This window comes from Phyllostomus discolor, chromosome 2 (genome assembly GCF_004126475.2).
Source record: "Phyllostomus discolor isolate MPI-MPIP mPhyDis1 chromosome 2, mPhyDis1.pri.v3, whole genome shotgun sequence".
Taxonomy (NCBI): Eukaryota; Metazoa; Chordata; class Mammalia; order Chiroptera; family Phyllostomidae; genus Phyllostomus; species Phyllostomus discolor.
The window spans coordinates 33,443,890-33,460,384 of NC_040904.2; the positions used below are offsets into that span (position 1 = coordinate 33,443,890).

The window sequence follows — 16,495 nt, forward strand, 5'->3', positions numbered from 1 at the left end:
AACAAGTTTCAAGAAATAAATAAACCATAATTCCCAACAAAAGCTGTTTATTATTAAAGCCAGCATGATCCACTAGAGGCCAGAGTTGACAAGCTCACTAATTTTTCCTTTAGTAATGTATTTCCATATGCAACAAAGGCCTGAGAATGGTATGCTTGAGCAGCATCGGGCTCAGAGTATCTATCAGGTAAAGGCAAACTAGGTCCCTAAGAAAGGAAATAATCTACCAGAGCTCCTGGAAATAGAAATAGAAACTGGAGCCCTTGGCCATACTCATGAGATGAGTAAGAGCTCACTTCAATTAGTAGTTAGTAAAAATATTCCTTTAAATGATATCCCTTACCCATTCATACTGAGAAATATCCACAATACTTTTTGTTTTCTCTAAACTCCTATGACTATGACAGAATAATTATTGACAACTGATTTGAAACTATTATTTAAAAGGTAAAAGTTGTTTCAGAACCACTGAGACATCCTAGCTTGTTTGTTTTTTTTTCATCCTAAAGGAAATGTTCAGGGACAAAGAAACTAAACTGCAAACAACATTTCAATTCATAGAACCTAACCAAACAGAAATCTCACCAACATAAATGGCTTTTTTCTTTGCCATTCCACTTTTCACTAAAAAAAAAATGACAACAGAGGCCAAGTACACTTATACCAGGAATTAAAAACATTCCAAAATGCATTTAGTTAAACTTCCCTATTTGTTGATTACAATAATATGTTCTGCTATACACTCTACATAATAGTACTAACCATTACAGATTCAATCATACTCCTCACAAAGTACTTCTATATACCTTACTGTGAGTCCCACCATAGCCCTTTGAAATTGGTATCATTTCTCATCACCATTTTACAAATGAAGAAATGGAGCTCTAAATAGCCTTATAATGTCATCAAGTAGTAAATAATACACTTAGTGCTAACTTCAAGTCCTGTATTCTTTCCACATTTATCATACTATACTTATACTAAGACAAGATACATACATACATATACACACATGTTATATATATGATTGTATATAATCATATATGATTATACATATGAACTTGCATTCTGTATAGAACTTACAAACTCTTTCTAAGTTGGAATTCAGGAAACTAGAAAGACCCATCTATGGAACATTTTTCTCTATTGGTAAAATGAAATCTATATGAAGTAAACCTCTGAGGTCATCAGCGCCTTTAGTGAGACATGTACTCTCTTTGCTACTGTACTGTCTTCACCATCTCTGTGGGCTTCTGGGAGCGTTCTAGGTACAAAATGTCTTTTTCTGTTTCCTTGGCAGAAGTTTCAAAGCAAAGTCCAATGTCTTTTATGCAATTCCAAGTTCTCAATTGCTGTGAGGATGTTTTTAGCACTTTTTAAAAAGATTTTATTTATTTATTTAAAGAGAGGGGAAGGGAGGGAAAGAGAGAGGGAGAAAAACATTAATGTGTATTTGCCTCTCACATGGATCCCACTGGGGACCTGGCCCACAACCCAGGCATGTGCCCTGACTGGAAATTGAACTGGCAACCCTTTAGTTTACAGCCTGAACTCAATCTACTGAGCTACACCAGCCAGGGTTGTTTTTAGCACTTTTTAAAACAACATTGTTTAATAGAACTTTCTGCAACCCTGGAAATGTTCTGTATCTTCACTGTCCAATAAGATAACCATTAGCCTTATATATTGGTAGTTATTGAACACTTAAAATATGAATAGTGTGATTAGGAAACTGAATTTTTAGTTACATGTGGCTAGGGACTACCACATTGAATACAGTCTTTCTGGATAACTTAAAATTCTGGTTTACAGGGCCCAGAACATCCCAGTAACTGGCATCCTTGAAAGATCACCCAGTGGGGGTCCAATAGCAGTTAAGTATTTAATTATGAGTTATGCCTTAATTGATTCTAGGGAGGGGTTGAAGCAGAATGTTGATTTTAGCATTAAAAAGTATATGGGGATCTTTAAGTAAAGGGTAACAAATGGGGGTATGTTGTGGTAAATATTAAGAAATAAAAGAGCAGAATAGTACCATTTAAATTGAACCTGCATTTCTAAACTGTACATATTTGAAGCAGAATAGAACTATTAAATTCAATATAAAAATTTTCTCCTTGCCAATGTAATTACTAGGGCTGCAAAAATTCAATTAAAGAAGATGAGATTTTACTATGGGCTGAAAAAGAAGCAAAGAGAAATGAATACAGCATCAGGTTTTGCTGTATGTGAGCATGGACTGGAACTCTAGGACTGCATCCAAAGGAATTATCTACTTGACAGAACTGTGAATATTCAGTAAAATGATTTATGAAAAAATACAATACCTAGCATGTGGTAAGCATGTGACAGATATTAGAACTTATAATGATTATTTATTTCTGCCTACATCTTTTTAAGACTCTTCCAACTCCCTATTAGAACATAGGAAGATGCTTAAATTATGTTTCCAAAATCATTTTGGAAAAATTATTTTTTGGAATAGATCATAGAAGAGGAAATATAAACAACATAAAGGCAAGTAAAGAAATGTCACACTGTCATCCCCATTTATGAATTGCTGTCATCAGGAAAACTGTTATGAGGAAAGCAGGAAGTCTCAGGTATGTTGGGTCAGGCAACACTGTAGTAGTGAAACCAGAGGGGAAAGAATAGAAAGTAAAAGTAGTTAAGAGGACTGCTTACATTTTACATGTTTGTATGTATTTGATATATTACTGATGTAATTCACTGATGATGATGTTTTTGTCAAAGACAATCAAAGTAGGCAGCAGGAAAGAGGATTTGAGGTACCAGGAGTATAGTTATAGTGGCACTCTCCTGGGCACTGGCCCTGGAATCAAGTCAACTAGGTTCCATGCCCAATATTCACAAGACAGACTAATGACCATCTTTTTGTCTTCAAATACTTCTTGTAAAATAACAGTGCTGAATGACCTTAAGGTTATTCCTACCCTGAAACTCAAGCATATAACTCTGAGTATGAAAACACCTCCCTGATCTAGCCCCCCAGATTCTTCGAAGCTCTGCTGCTCTTTCAGGCAAGCCCGCTGTTTTAGCCCTCTACTGTGTTTTTGTAATCCCAAAGCTCAAGTTGTGTGAACGGTGTTATCTCAGGCAGCACGCACAAAAGCAGTTGGTATGGTGGGAGTGAGTTGCCGTGGGTGGATAAACAGATTAAAGAGGACAAGGTTGGAAGAGAATGTTGTGTGTGAAAAAGAAAGCAGTCCTTTCTCCTTTGACAGCCTCTTGCTATATTTCTGAATAACATCTTTCCAAAGACAAGTGCCAAAATGGGGGCATGAAAAATAGCTTGAACTTTGGAGTTAAGCAGACCTGAGTTTGAATCCAAGCCCTGGATCTGAGATATCTAACTCTAGGGTTTTTTGTTTGTTTGTTTGTTTGTTTTAATCTTTGGGATTCTGATGGTTTACAGTTTATTTCATTTAAACTTCATAATATTACCCAGCAGATAGTAAATGTTCATAAATATTCTCTTAACTTTGCCTCTCAGAATTAGCTTCATTCTTTTCCCATCTTGCCCAAAATATGAAAGACTAGTAAAAAAAAACAAAATAAAACAAAAACAAATATGCAGGGATGCTTAGAGATCTTATCTAGAGGATGTAAACAGCCTGGGGTGGGGAGAGAAGGGTGCTAAACAGAGAAAAAGCCATAGCCAGGAACAGATAGCCCAATCTCTCCGTTAATGAAGCCTTTTCCGTTGGGTAGCCTCACAATTCTTTGGTTCCCCAAAGCCGCGAAAGTGTTTATTAGAATAGCACTCCTAACTGCTTTCCCAACACTTCGCCAAAAGATTCACTGCGCAGGCAGAGGAAAGAGAACGAGGCACCACTCGTCTCATACCCACCCGAAGTTAGCTAGACTGGATCCTGAAGTGGCACCCGCCCCTTGCTCCTCTACCAGAGGGAGGCAAGAGCATCATTTATCTTCGTCGCTTGCTCCATCTGACCCCTTTTATTTGGTTCTAACGCAGTTTCTGCCTGCGGGAAATGCTGGCAAAGGGCGAGCCGCCAGTTCTCGGGCAGCGTAAGCTCCCCTCCTCGCAGAACTTTCAGCACCGCGGACAGCTCCAGGCCCGCAGTAGGCTACCTGCCCTGCTTCCTCTTCAGGACCGCTTACCCCTTGGAGGAGGTGGGGGAGGGGTGGGGCGGGTTATCTTTAGGTTTTTGCCAGCTTTGGCTAGTGACTGTCCCCAGAGTTCTGCGAGAAACCCTTCACCAGAGCCGGTTCCTTTGCACCTTTCAGTTCAAGACCCCAACGAACCAAGCTTTGCGCAGGGAGTCGGGGTCAAGGGGGCTAGGAGCAGGCTTGCTGTTCCAGCTTTCCTCGTTTCCCCTTGGCCCTCCTTTCGCTTCTAGGCCTTTGGCGACTTTCTCTCTTACTCTTCAATCACGATACAAAATACACGTTACCGACGGGGCTCAGGAAGGGGAAGGAAGTTCAGGCTACCTCCCTCGAGGCCACTTTGCCCTACTCAGGCCCTCTGGGTTCGCAGGAAGCTGACGTGCTTTGGGATGGGGAAGAGGCGAGGCTCTGACCCGGGAATAAGTGCGAGCGAGAATCCCTCCCCGGGGCTGCTCCCGCCCCCCCGCCCCCCCAAAACACACAGTGGCTGGGGAGCGTCTCTGGACACTTCTCCCATTACGTCTCCCCGGTAGGTCACCGCTCCCTGGGGACAGATGTCCCTGGGAGCGCACCGGCCAGGTCAGGGCACCTGGCTCCGCTGGAGTCCCTTTGAAGAGTTTGCTCTCAGGTAAAAAAAGGGCGGACGTTGTCCCGCCCTCCCCTGAGGGCTGCGGCCGGAAAAGCGTGTCTTCCTTTCCCTGGGCTCTTTCGGAGGCCGAACACAGAGAGGCGGGAGCCGGGTGCCATAACGGTGAGGGTAAGAGGCGTCCGTGGGGACCCGGGCGGTCCGTGGGGACTCACGGCTCCCCCCTTTGCCTCTCGCCCCGGAGGCGCTGAGGCTGCTTTTGCCCCAGCCCCGCCTGGCAGCTCCCGCAAGTCCCCAAACGCTGGACGCTGCCCCGGCCCCATTCCAGGTCAGAGCCTGAGAGATACCCCGACCCAGCTCCTTGCTTCTTCCAGGGGACCCCTTTCCGTAGGGCGCTCTCACCCTCCGCGCCATGTTCCTGCTTCCTCCCTCCCCGTGGCTCCGGCTCTCTGGTGCTTTCAACCAAAGGCGATCATCCCATTTGCAGAGGTCCAGCTGGGATGCAGGGGGCGCGGAGGGGTACCGACTGCGGTGAAGGGGCACTTTCACTCACCGGAGGGCTGGCGGCGATGAACTGGCTGCCCGACTGGTGACTGGCCGTCCGCACTTAGAGCGCCCGGCTCTCTCTCCCACTGTGATGCGGGGTGCTGGTGGCCCAGGAAGCGAGAGGCGGCCGCTGCTGCAGAACAGCTCCTCAATTATTCAGATACCAACCCCCTCCCGCCTGAGGCCTGTCTGTCATCCCTCCAGCTCGTCTGTCTCCGCCTTCCTGAAGTCACGTGGGCTGGTCAACCCCTTATATTTCTCAACCCAAGCCTCTTACCAGACGACCCCCCCCCCACACTTCCAACACACACACACACACACACACACACACACACGCAATCTGTGATTTTCAACGCCTCCTTGGCCCACTGAGCCTCCCGGTGGGGCTTTAAGTATCCCAGGCTGTCCAGAGACCGAGGGGGCCAGAGATGGGAGCAGTGCTCTGCCCTGGGAAAACAGGAACAGACAGGACTGCAGTGTCCGTGTGTTGAGAGGCGCCTGTCAGCAGCCCCGCCTCTGCTGGACTCAGCACTGAGGAAAGCTGGCTACTCAGACCTGCTTCCTGCCCTCTGAAAGCTTACCCACCTCCTCCCCCGAGCTATTGCTGCTCTTAAATTTCTTCCACCTCCCTCAGCATTATTGGAATGAGAGGATGGGAGAGACAGAAAATTTCTCTCCTTCCCCGCCAAATCAAGACCCCCTTTTTCAAAGCTAAAATAGGCCAAGTTTTTCTTTGGGTTCTCAACCCAATCTTGTAAGTGGGTTTGGTATGTGAAGACCCATCAGGAATTTCAGTCCATGTGAGCTTGAGTTATTTCACTTCCCTGAGCCATTCTTCTTTCATCGGGAAAATGACCACCTCACAAGACTGTTAGGAGAATTAGAAATGATAACGATCTTGACATTGCCTAGCCCAGTACTGGATATTACATATTGGGAACTCAATAAACGAGAGTTCTTCCTCTGCCTCTGTTAAACATAAATTTCAGAAAATTAGACAGTTGTGATTTGTGTCTGTGGAATAGAGGTATCTTTTGTAAACTTGGAAGGGGGTATCTGTGAGGTCAGACTAGGCCGACATCCAGTTTGAGTGGGGACAGGAGAGGTACAAGGCTCATATTTTCCACTGGTTCTGGTAAGATGAATATCCCAGAGCTATGTTATATATTAAAAAGATGAGGAGTAAATGGTATGAACCCAGACATGTTTGGCCTCATCAGAGAATTAATTATTTAACATGCATTGAGTAGACTGATTTGGATGGAAAGTACCTACACGAATTCTTGCATCTGTAGTCCAAGCCCTTAAGATATATGGGAGCTAATGAAATGTAACTCCCTGCCCTTGGAAACAAATTCACTGGACTTTTATTTGAGAATACTGGCTAACTGATACCCCCTCCCTAGGATGGAGCAGTTCAAAGCTACCTTTAGGCTGTGTGTTTAGCTCAGAGGCCCTGCATTCTCCCCAGAAAAATGACTGACCAGTGCCAGGACAGTCCTGGTAAAAACCATTTAGTTCAAGCTTATTACCATCTTGGACCAGCATCGAGGCCTGAAGTCTTGGCACATCCCCTCAGTTTAAATTTATGAGAGTCTTGCAGGAGCAAGGTATATCAGACTCAAGAAACTGTGAAACATTGCATAGAGTTAAAGAATTAGAAATTTGTTGAAGTCATAGTTCAGGCCCTGCCAGTTACTTATTCTAAAATCTTTGGTAAATGACTCAATCTCTCAGTCTCATCTTTAAAATGGGAACAGACAGCTATCTACCTTCTCCATGAGACAGTTGTAACATTAAAAAGAAATAATGTATGAGAAACCATCCTGTGAAAGGTAAAGAGCAAACAAATATAAACTACTGATGTTATGGACTGAAGAAAACCCTAAATTTATTCTATTCTGATGCAATATGGACATGAAGGGATGGGAAGATGGGATTTGTCATGGAATGAGCAGCTACTAAAATGTCAGTGTATTTCTGTGGGCCTCTGTGTGTCCATGTAATTCAAGGGGTATAGTGTTGTGAATGAGGCATTTTTAAATTTTCACTCTCTCCTGTGATGGATTTCTATATTAAATCTCATCCCCCCCCTCCAGCTTTTCAGTTTTAGAATAGCACTAGCCACAGTCACAGTGGTTATGAGTATTTAATATCTGAGATAAGTTTGTGCTGGTATTTCAGAACAGCAGGGTTTAGACTTTTCTGCCTCTGCTGGTTAAAACTGATTTGGATTCAAATTCAAAATGGGTTTGATTTCAAGAAAAATATTTAGCATCAAAGGGGTAATTCCTGGTTACTCATCAGTACTTTGAATGGTGAAATGCCAGTAGACCTAGTGAAATCTGCACAGAAAGCAAGAACTCCTGAGGAGATTCCCCTACACTGAAGCAGTTCAGTTTCCTGGTTTACTTCTTTATAACAGTCCTGAGCACATTCAGTCTAGATCCCTTATATTTAGGGAGACCAGAAAATACCAACCCATGCTTCTATATATAGCATTTTAAAAAATTGTTCAGACTAGGTAAGTTGCTGCCTCTGACTCCTACCCACCTCGGTGTCATCATGAGAACACATGAGAAATGCAAGATTAAGCATGCAATAATTTAATTTTGCCTCAAAAATGGTGCAGTTACTCAAATGAGTATAAATTTCTGAATATTGTGGGCAGTTTCACCAGAAATTGCTCTGAGACTCTGCATAATTTTTTTTCAAATTAGTTTTAAATGCCCAAGTCAACTTTACCCAGCAAAGAGTAGAAGAGAGAGCTTGGAGAACAGATCTTGCATAGATTACAGTAGAAAGTTACACTTTAACAATGATTTCTTGATAATGTTCCTTGAGTCCTACCTCTTTACTTGTGAGCTCATATCTTTTACCTGTTGACTATTACCTTTGTAAGCCACTGTAGACACTTTCCAGTTGTTGGGAGAGCACTCATGAACAAATTAATAGAAATGCAGTAGATAAAAGTGTAGTTGAACATTTAGAGACAAACACAGGAGCAACAACTGATGCATATCTCAGTTTCAGGGTTGAACAATGACACCACAGAATGACTGCTAATTAGATCTTGAAAGTACACATCCCAATTTTATTGTTCCAACAATTGGAATATGGAGTTTTTATTCATTTATTCACCATGTTCTAGATACTTGAAACAACAGCCATAAACAATCCAAAATTGTTCCTTCTCTCCTTGAGCTTACAGATTAGTGGAGTGAGTCGGACCCTAAACAAGTAACCAAAGAACTTGAGTAAAGTTCCTGATCAAAACAAAATAGAGTGATATTATAAGGGATGAAGGGCCACCACTTTACTTGAGTGGTGGAAAACTGACAAAAGCAAGGGCCCAGACACAAAAGTTGTTACTCTCCAAGGAAGGGACAGTGCCCTCTTACCTAAGACCTTTTGCCAAAAGCCTGCCATTTTCAGGGTAATCACTAAAATAATTCATGATTGACCAGTTTGATTGGATTAGGGTTAGGTCACAAGGGCATTGGCCAGAAGCCTTAGAAACAATTTTCTATTTTTGTCTCATGATTCATGATGATGTGTACTTGAAGCTTTCTTCTAGAAGAATTCCCAGCTCATCAATGCACCTGATTTTTGACTCTGGGAAGATTCAGAACCTGACAAACCAAAGATACTGCAACAGTCTGACCAGGGTCCAGTTCAGAACCCTTTAAAGGGAGGGGTGGTTCAGAGAAGCAGGAGAAGAGAAGACACAGAACCAGATCCCAGTCTACCATAGGCACACAATAAAGATATATTGAATAAGTAACCTGCTGTTAGTATCCTACCAATGTATAAGCTAAATTGTCTATGAGTAGTTATCATTTGAGTATCTAATTAGTAAGAGGAAGAAAGGGGAGGCTGGCCTGAGCATGTTAATTTTATTTCTTCCAAATTTACAAAGATATATAGCAACTTCCCCCACCCCCCACCGTAACACCATCCCTGCTTGCAGAGCGAATAAAGTTGCTTAATGGTAAAGCTGTGGAGAGAGGTCTGGAGTGTCAGACCAGTGGAGTTCCTGACATGGAAGGAAACATGAAAGCAAGTACTTCTTCATATTTATTACACGTTTTCTTTCTATCTATTCACTTTTCTACTTAAATAAAATTTTTAAAGAGGTTTCTAACATCATTTTAAATAGAAAACTGATATCTGTTGCCATAAATACAAAATAACCATTTAAATAAACACGGTAAAACTAAAACAGTACTATTACAGTCAAGCTAAATACTATTGCCTTCCAGATAATTTGAAACTTGCTTTCACCTTATTAAAAAAGAAAATCAGCAACTGTTAGAGAGGTGTTAAAGACATGTTGGCATCAAACTGAGGTTTTCTCCATGAAGTCATCAGACAGTTCTGAAAGATAAGAGGAAAAGGTTTAACTTCCTAACTCTGTGATTAGAGGCCATTTAGTGCTGAGTCCTATGTAAGTCAGTATTTCCCCTAACTTTAATGTGTGTAGAAATCATCTGGAAATCTTGTTAAACGCGTAGAATTGGATTCACTAGGTCTGGGTGTGACTTAAAGATTTGTATTTCTAACACAATCACAGTGATGCTGGTGTTGCTGGTTCTTGGACCACTCTCTGAGTAGCAAGAAACTAAAGTACCAGTGATGTTATGTGCCCCACATTTGGGGATATGCTACCTCTTTTTTTTTACTTTTTTAAAAATATATTTTATTTATTATACTATTACAGTTGTTCTATTTTCCTCTCTTTATTCATCTCTGCCCTGTACCACCCCTCCCACACACATTCCCCACCCACTTAGTTCATGTCCATGGGTGGTACATATATGTTCTTTGGCTTCTACATTTCCTATATTATTCTTAACCTCCCCCTGTCTATTTTGTACCTACCATTTATGCTCCTTATTCCTTGTACCCATTCCCCCATTCTCCCCCTCCCCCTCCCTGCTGATAAGCCTCCATGTGATCTCCATTTCTGTGATTCCTTTCCTGTTCTAATTGTTTGCTTAGTTTTTTTTTTTTAGGCTCAGTTGTTGATAGTTGTGAGTTTGCCATCATTTTACTGTACATATTTTTTATCATCTTCTTTTCCTTAGATAAGTCTCTTTAACATTTCCTATAATAAGGTTTTGGCGATGATGAACTCCTTTAATTTAACCTTATTAGGGAAGTACTTTATCTGCCCTTCCATTCTAAATGATAGTTTTGCTGGATAGAGCAATCTTGGATGTGGGTCCTTGTCTTTCATGACTTTGAATACTTCTTTCCAGTCCCTTCTTGCCTGCAAGGTTTCTTTGGAGAAATCAGCTTATAGTCTTATGGGAACTCCTTTGTAGGTAACTGTCTCTTTTTCTTTTGCTGCTTTTAAGATTCTCTCCTTCTCTTTAATTTTGGGTAATGTAATTATGATGTGCCTTGGTATGTGCTCCCTTGGGTCCAACTTCTGTGGGGCTCTCTGAGCTTCTTGGACCTCCTGGAGGTCTATTTCCTTTGCTAGTTAGGGAAGTTCTCCTTCATTATGTTTTCAAATAAGTTTTCCATTTCTTGCTCTTCCTCTTCTTCTGGCACCCCTATGATTTGGATTTTGGAACATTAAAATTGTTCCAGAGGTTCCTACGGCTCTCTTCATTTTTTTGAATTCTTGTTTCTTCATTATGTTCTGGTTGAATGTTTATTTCTTCCTTCTGCTCCAAATCATTGAGTTGAGTCCCGGTTTCCTTCCCTTCACTGTTGGTTCCTGGTGCATTTTCCTTTATTTCACTTTTCATAGCCTTCACTTTTCCTTCCATTTTGTGACCATACCCAACTGTTTCTGTGAGCATCCTAATTACCAGTGTTTTGAACTCTGCATCTGATAGGTTGGCTATCTCTTCATTGCTTGGTTGTATTTTTGGAATTTTGATCTGTTCTTTCATTTGGGCCATCTTATTTTGTCTCAGCACAGCTGTTATGAAGTAAGGGGCTGAGCCTTAGGTATTCTCCAGGGCAGAACAACCCACTTTGCTGTGTTGTGGTGCTGTATGTGGGGGACAGGTCTGAGGGAGGGAGCAATGCCACTTGCTTGGCTCTCAGCTGGCTTTCAGTCACTTACCATGCTACCCACAAGCAAATTAAGCACTTTTGGTGCTGATTCCTGGGTAGATGGGATTGCATACTTTCTAGGATCCTGTGGGTCTCTCCAACAAACTCTCCTGTGAGGCTGGGAGTTTCTCCTGCAGGCTCAACCCCCACAGGTTTTTACAGTCAGATGTTTCTGAGGCTTTATTTCTTCTCATGGAATCCTGGGTTGTGCAGTCTGTCTGGCTCACCAGTTGTTCCTCCTGGTTTATCTGCACACAAATATGGGACTGCCTGCTCCAGCAGCTGCTGTCTCACCCCATCTGCCAGCTGCCACCTTGCCTTGAGTCCTCTCTGTCCTGGCTGCTCATCTGTGCCCTTCTTATCGGTCTGGATGAATGTTTCTTCTTTAACTCCTTGGTTGTCCAACTTCCATACAATTTGATTTTCTGTCAGTTCTGGTTGTTTTTTGGTTTTAAATTTGTCATAGTCCTTCTTATGGTTGTATGAGGAGGCACAGCGTACCTACCTACACCTCCATCTTGGCTGGAAGTCCAAATGAGGATATGCTACCTCTTATTTTATAGGTGAGGAAAGTAAGGACTTGAAGGTTGTGAATAATCTGAGTTTCTACAGTTATTTGGTAGATTAGTTAGGACTAAACTCATTTCACAGGCTTCCTGCCCCTCAGTTTAGTGCTTGCTCCCCAGAAAGCTGTAAGGACACTGATGTGCTACTTGGACCAAACAAACAAAACACCCCCCCCCCAAATCCCTCAAACAAAACAAAACATTTTCAAAAGGCTATGACATGAAATCCAGGGTTTGAACTGCTATATTCTATGTTATGCCCAAACTCAGTAGCTTAAGATAACAAACTGCATTTGTGGGTCACATTATGTCTCCACTGTAGGTCACTATGGGCTCTGCACCATGTAGTCACTCTAGACCATTTTATGATGTCCCATCTCAACATTATACTTCAGAGTTCACCTTGGCAGACAGGACCAAGTCTGGAAAAACCTGCACCAGCAACTAAATACTCTGGCTTGGAAGTGATGCACAGCACTATTGCCCACAGACCACTGGCCAGAACATGATTGCCCCACTCAACTGCAGTTACAGGGGAGATGGAGAAGGATAATACTTCCATCTGTCTGGAATGGGAGTTGAATCAGATACCATGAACATTAAAGTCTTTACCAAATATATAGTCTTTCTATCATGAATATTATTAATTTTTTAAAAGACTTTATTTATTTATTTTTAGACAGAGGGGAAGGGAGGGAGATAGAAAGGGAAAGAAATATCAGTGTGTGGTTGCTTCTCACACACCCCCTACCAGGGACTTGTCCCACAACCCAGGCATGTCTTGACTGGGAAACAAATCAGCAACCCTTTGGTTTGCCAGCCGGTGTTCAGTCCACTAAGTCACACCAGCCAGGGTGAACATCCTTGATTTTCACGTCTCAGTCTTTTTTCCTCTTTTCATGAGCTCCCTTATCCAAGTTTTCCGAGCTAATGAGGCCACTGTTAGTCCATTTTCCCTGGGTCCTTCTGTATCACATAGAAGGAAAAGGCAGTATAGTGGTAGAGGAAACACAGAATGCCAGGGAACTTTGGTGATAGCAGGGGTGTGAAAACAGTTTGGCCAGTCAGCAAAAGTGACCATGGTGATTAGAAGAGAGAGAGGGGCAGAGAAAAAGAGAAGTGAGGGAAAAGAAAGGAAATGTTCATTTCTCGAGGGCCTTGTATTAGGACATTTACATGATTTTATCTTCATAACATTCCCATCAGATTGTTAGTAGCCTGTTTTACACTCAAGGAAACAGATGCTCAGAGGGCTTCTTTAACTTTTCAAGGTAAACATAAGAGTAAATCAGGATCAGTGTCAGACCATAAACTTAGTGTTTTTCCCAGGAAGTCTTAAGAAAATCACTCTTGCAAAGCAGAGCAGGTCCTGAAGAATAGTTTACTTGTTCACACTGATGTTGGGACTTCTGAGACTTGGCTTTGCTGTGGTTGGCACATGCAGGCACATAGTTGAAACATCCTGATTTCATAGTAGTTACTGAGTGGGATTATACAGTTTTTGTGAGAGACCAAGGTTCTTTTGACTTTTTAACTGGATGTCATCATTGTCAATCATCTTTGGGCATAAAAGAGGAAGTCAGGTCACCCCCTTGGAGAAGGCCAGAGTGGGTGCTAAGGAGTCTTCCTTAGGAGACTGAGAGTGATGGGGTCTAGATTGTTCCATGTGCTGCTGAGGTCATGGTGGGAAGGAACAGGGGACTTTTGAGACAAACAGACCTTGGTTTACATCCAAAGTCAACTAATTATTAGCGACATGGTATTTGACAAATTATTCAAGTCTCTCTGAGACATAGTATTCCAACATGCAAAAGTAGATAATGATGCCTAACTGCAGAATGGTGGTGAAGATCAGAAATGATATATGTTAAGTGCCCAGCACATGTCATTGTTCAGTATCAATGGCTCTTCTTAGTGTTATCATTGATAAGAAGGTGGCTGTGAAAGGCTGGAGAAGCTCAGTCTTCAATTTCCTGAGTGAGCTCAGCCATGCCGTTTCCTGTTCTGAACCTCCATTTGTTCTTCAGAAAAGTGAGGGAATAAGAGCAGATTTCTTCTAAGAGCTCTTTCATAGACTCAAGTCAATGAGCCAGGAGTCATGTGGTTCTCCTGGGGAAGGATAAGGACCAGTCTTGGTGAGCACCTACTCACAGTATGGCAAAGAGAGGGGAAACAGCTCACACTGAATGAAGAGGTCCAGGGATTCACTGGCAGAGTCCCTGAACCCCAGACAGGAACAAACTTCATTTTGTTGCCATTGCCACCAACCGATGACCCATTACAACAATAGGCAAAGTTAGGGATGAATCTGAGTCAAGGGGTGGTCTGTTTAGCCACCACTGCATATAAGAAAGGCCACATTTGCTAACAGAAGCAGTACTCACTCAGGCAGCAGTCACAGCAGCAGCTTTGAATACAAAACAAAAATGTCAATAAGCACCAGGGAGAATTGGAGGGAGAGGGATGAAGCTCACTCTAACGGGATTGTTAGCTTGCTTCAGTCTCTGCAGCCCATGCTATTGCCACCAAGTGGAAAATGGATTATACTGGCAGTGGGCCAATTATGTCCACAGCAGATTCCCTTCATGAAATGGACAGGCAAATCACTACCCTCTGAGGAAGCATTCATCAGTGAAACAGTGATTACTTTGTTAGCCTTTTAAAGATATGTATTTACCTGCTGTGTATATAAGCTTTCTCTTGTTTAATTCAATGAATTTGATTTGTTGTTTTTAGTAAATTTATTGGAGTAAGATTGGTTAATAAAATTATACAGGTTTTAGATGTACAATTCTATAATGCATCATCCGTATATTGTATTGTGTGTTCACCACCCAAAGTCAAGTCTCCTATCACTCTATATACCCCCACCCTTTACCCTCTTCTACCTCCCACACTCCCCTTTCTCTTGGTAATAACCATACTGTTGTCTGTGTGTATGAGACTTGGGTTTTTGTGTCTAATCCCTCATCTTTTTTACTTAGTTCTCCAGTCTCCAATCTCCCTCCCCTCTGACAGCTGTCAATCTGTTCTCTGTATCTATGAGTCTGTTTCTATTTTGTTTGTTAGTTTATTTTGTTCACTAGATTCCACATATATGTAAAATCATATGGTACTTTCTCTGACTGGCTTATTTAACTTGGCATAATACTTTCTAGGTCCATCCAAGTTGCTACAAAAGGTAAGATTTCCTCTTTTTTAAGGCCAAGTAGCATTCCACCATGTGAATGTATCACAGCTTTTTTTATCAACTCATCTACTGATGGGCATTTGAGCTGTTTCCAAATCTTGGCTATTGTAAATAATGCTGCAATGAACCTAGGGGTGTATATATATGTTTTTAGTTAGTGTTTTGGGTATCTTCAGATGTATTCCCAGAAGTGGAATTGCTGGATGATAAGGCAGTTCCATTTTTAATTTTTGAGGAAACTCTATACTGTTTTTCACAGTGGCTATTTGTGAAAATCTGCATTTTCACAAAGAGTATATGAAAGTCCCTTTTCTTCACATCCTTGTCAACGCTGCTTGTTGATTTATTGATGATAGCCATTCTGACAGGTGTGAGGTGATATCTCATTGTGATTTTCATTTGCATTTCTCTGGTGATTATGTAATGTTGAGCATCTTTTCATATGCTTATTGGCCATCTGTATGTTGTCTTTGGAGAAGTGTCTATTCAGGTCCTTTGCCCATTTTTAAATTGGAGCGTTTGTTTTTATGATGTTGAGTTGTATAAGTTCTTTATAAATTTTGGATATCAACCCCTTATCAGCTGTGTCATAGACAAATATATCCTTCCATTCAGTGGGTTGTATTTTCTTGATGGTTTTCTTTTTGAAAAGAAAGTTTGATGTAGTCCCATTTTGTGTGTGTGTGTGTTTTCCTTGCCCAAGGAGACATATCAGAAAAAAAATATTGCTCTAAAGAAATGTCCAAGATTTTACTGCCTATGTTTTCTTCTAGGATTTTTATGGTTTTGAGTTCTACCTTTGAGTCTTTAATCCACTTTGAGTTTATTCTTATGTATGGGGTAAGAAGGCTGTATAGTTTCATTTTTTGCATGTATTTGTCTAATTTTCCCAACACCATTTATTGAATAGACTGTCCTTACCACTTTGTATATTTTTTCTTCCTTTGTCATGTATTAATTGACCATAAAGACATGGGTTTATTTATGGACTCCCTATTCTGTTTCAATGCTCTATATATCTGTTTTTATCCCAGTAGCATGCTGTTTTGATGACTATGGCCTTATAGTATAGTTTGATATCAGGTAGTATGATTCCTCCAACTTTGTTCTTCTTTTTCAAGAGTGCTGTGGCTATTCAAGGTCTTTTGTGGTTCCATATAAATTTTTGGAATATTTGTTCTAGTTCTCTGAAATATGCCATTGGTATCTTGATAGGAATTGTGTTGAATCTATAGATTACTTTGGTAGTATGGATATTTTAATCATGCTAATTCTTCCTATCTATAAAATGGTATATACTTATGCTTATTCACATCTTCTTCAATTTCTTTCTTCAGTGTATTATAATTTTTCAAGTACAAGTCTTTCACATCCTTGGTTAAATTT

The 16,495-nt window shown here is 41.4% G+C and overlaps 1 protein-coding gene across 1 annotated transcript in view; it reads right to left on the bottom strand.

Annotated features, from left to right (window-relative positions):
- SLC7A14 (solute carrier family 7 member 14) overlaps nt 1-5,478 on the bottom strand; it is a 106,263-nt gene extending 100,785 nt beyond the window's left edge. Inside the window, 1 exon segment of the mRNA XM_036015728.1 lies at nt 5,289-5,478. The gene's annotated coding sequence lies outside the window, so the exon portion shown is untranslated.
- Between the last annotated feature and the right edge of the window lie 11,017 nt (nt 5,479-16,495).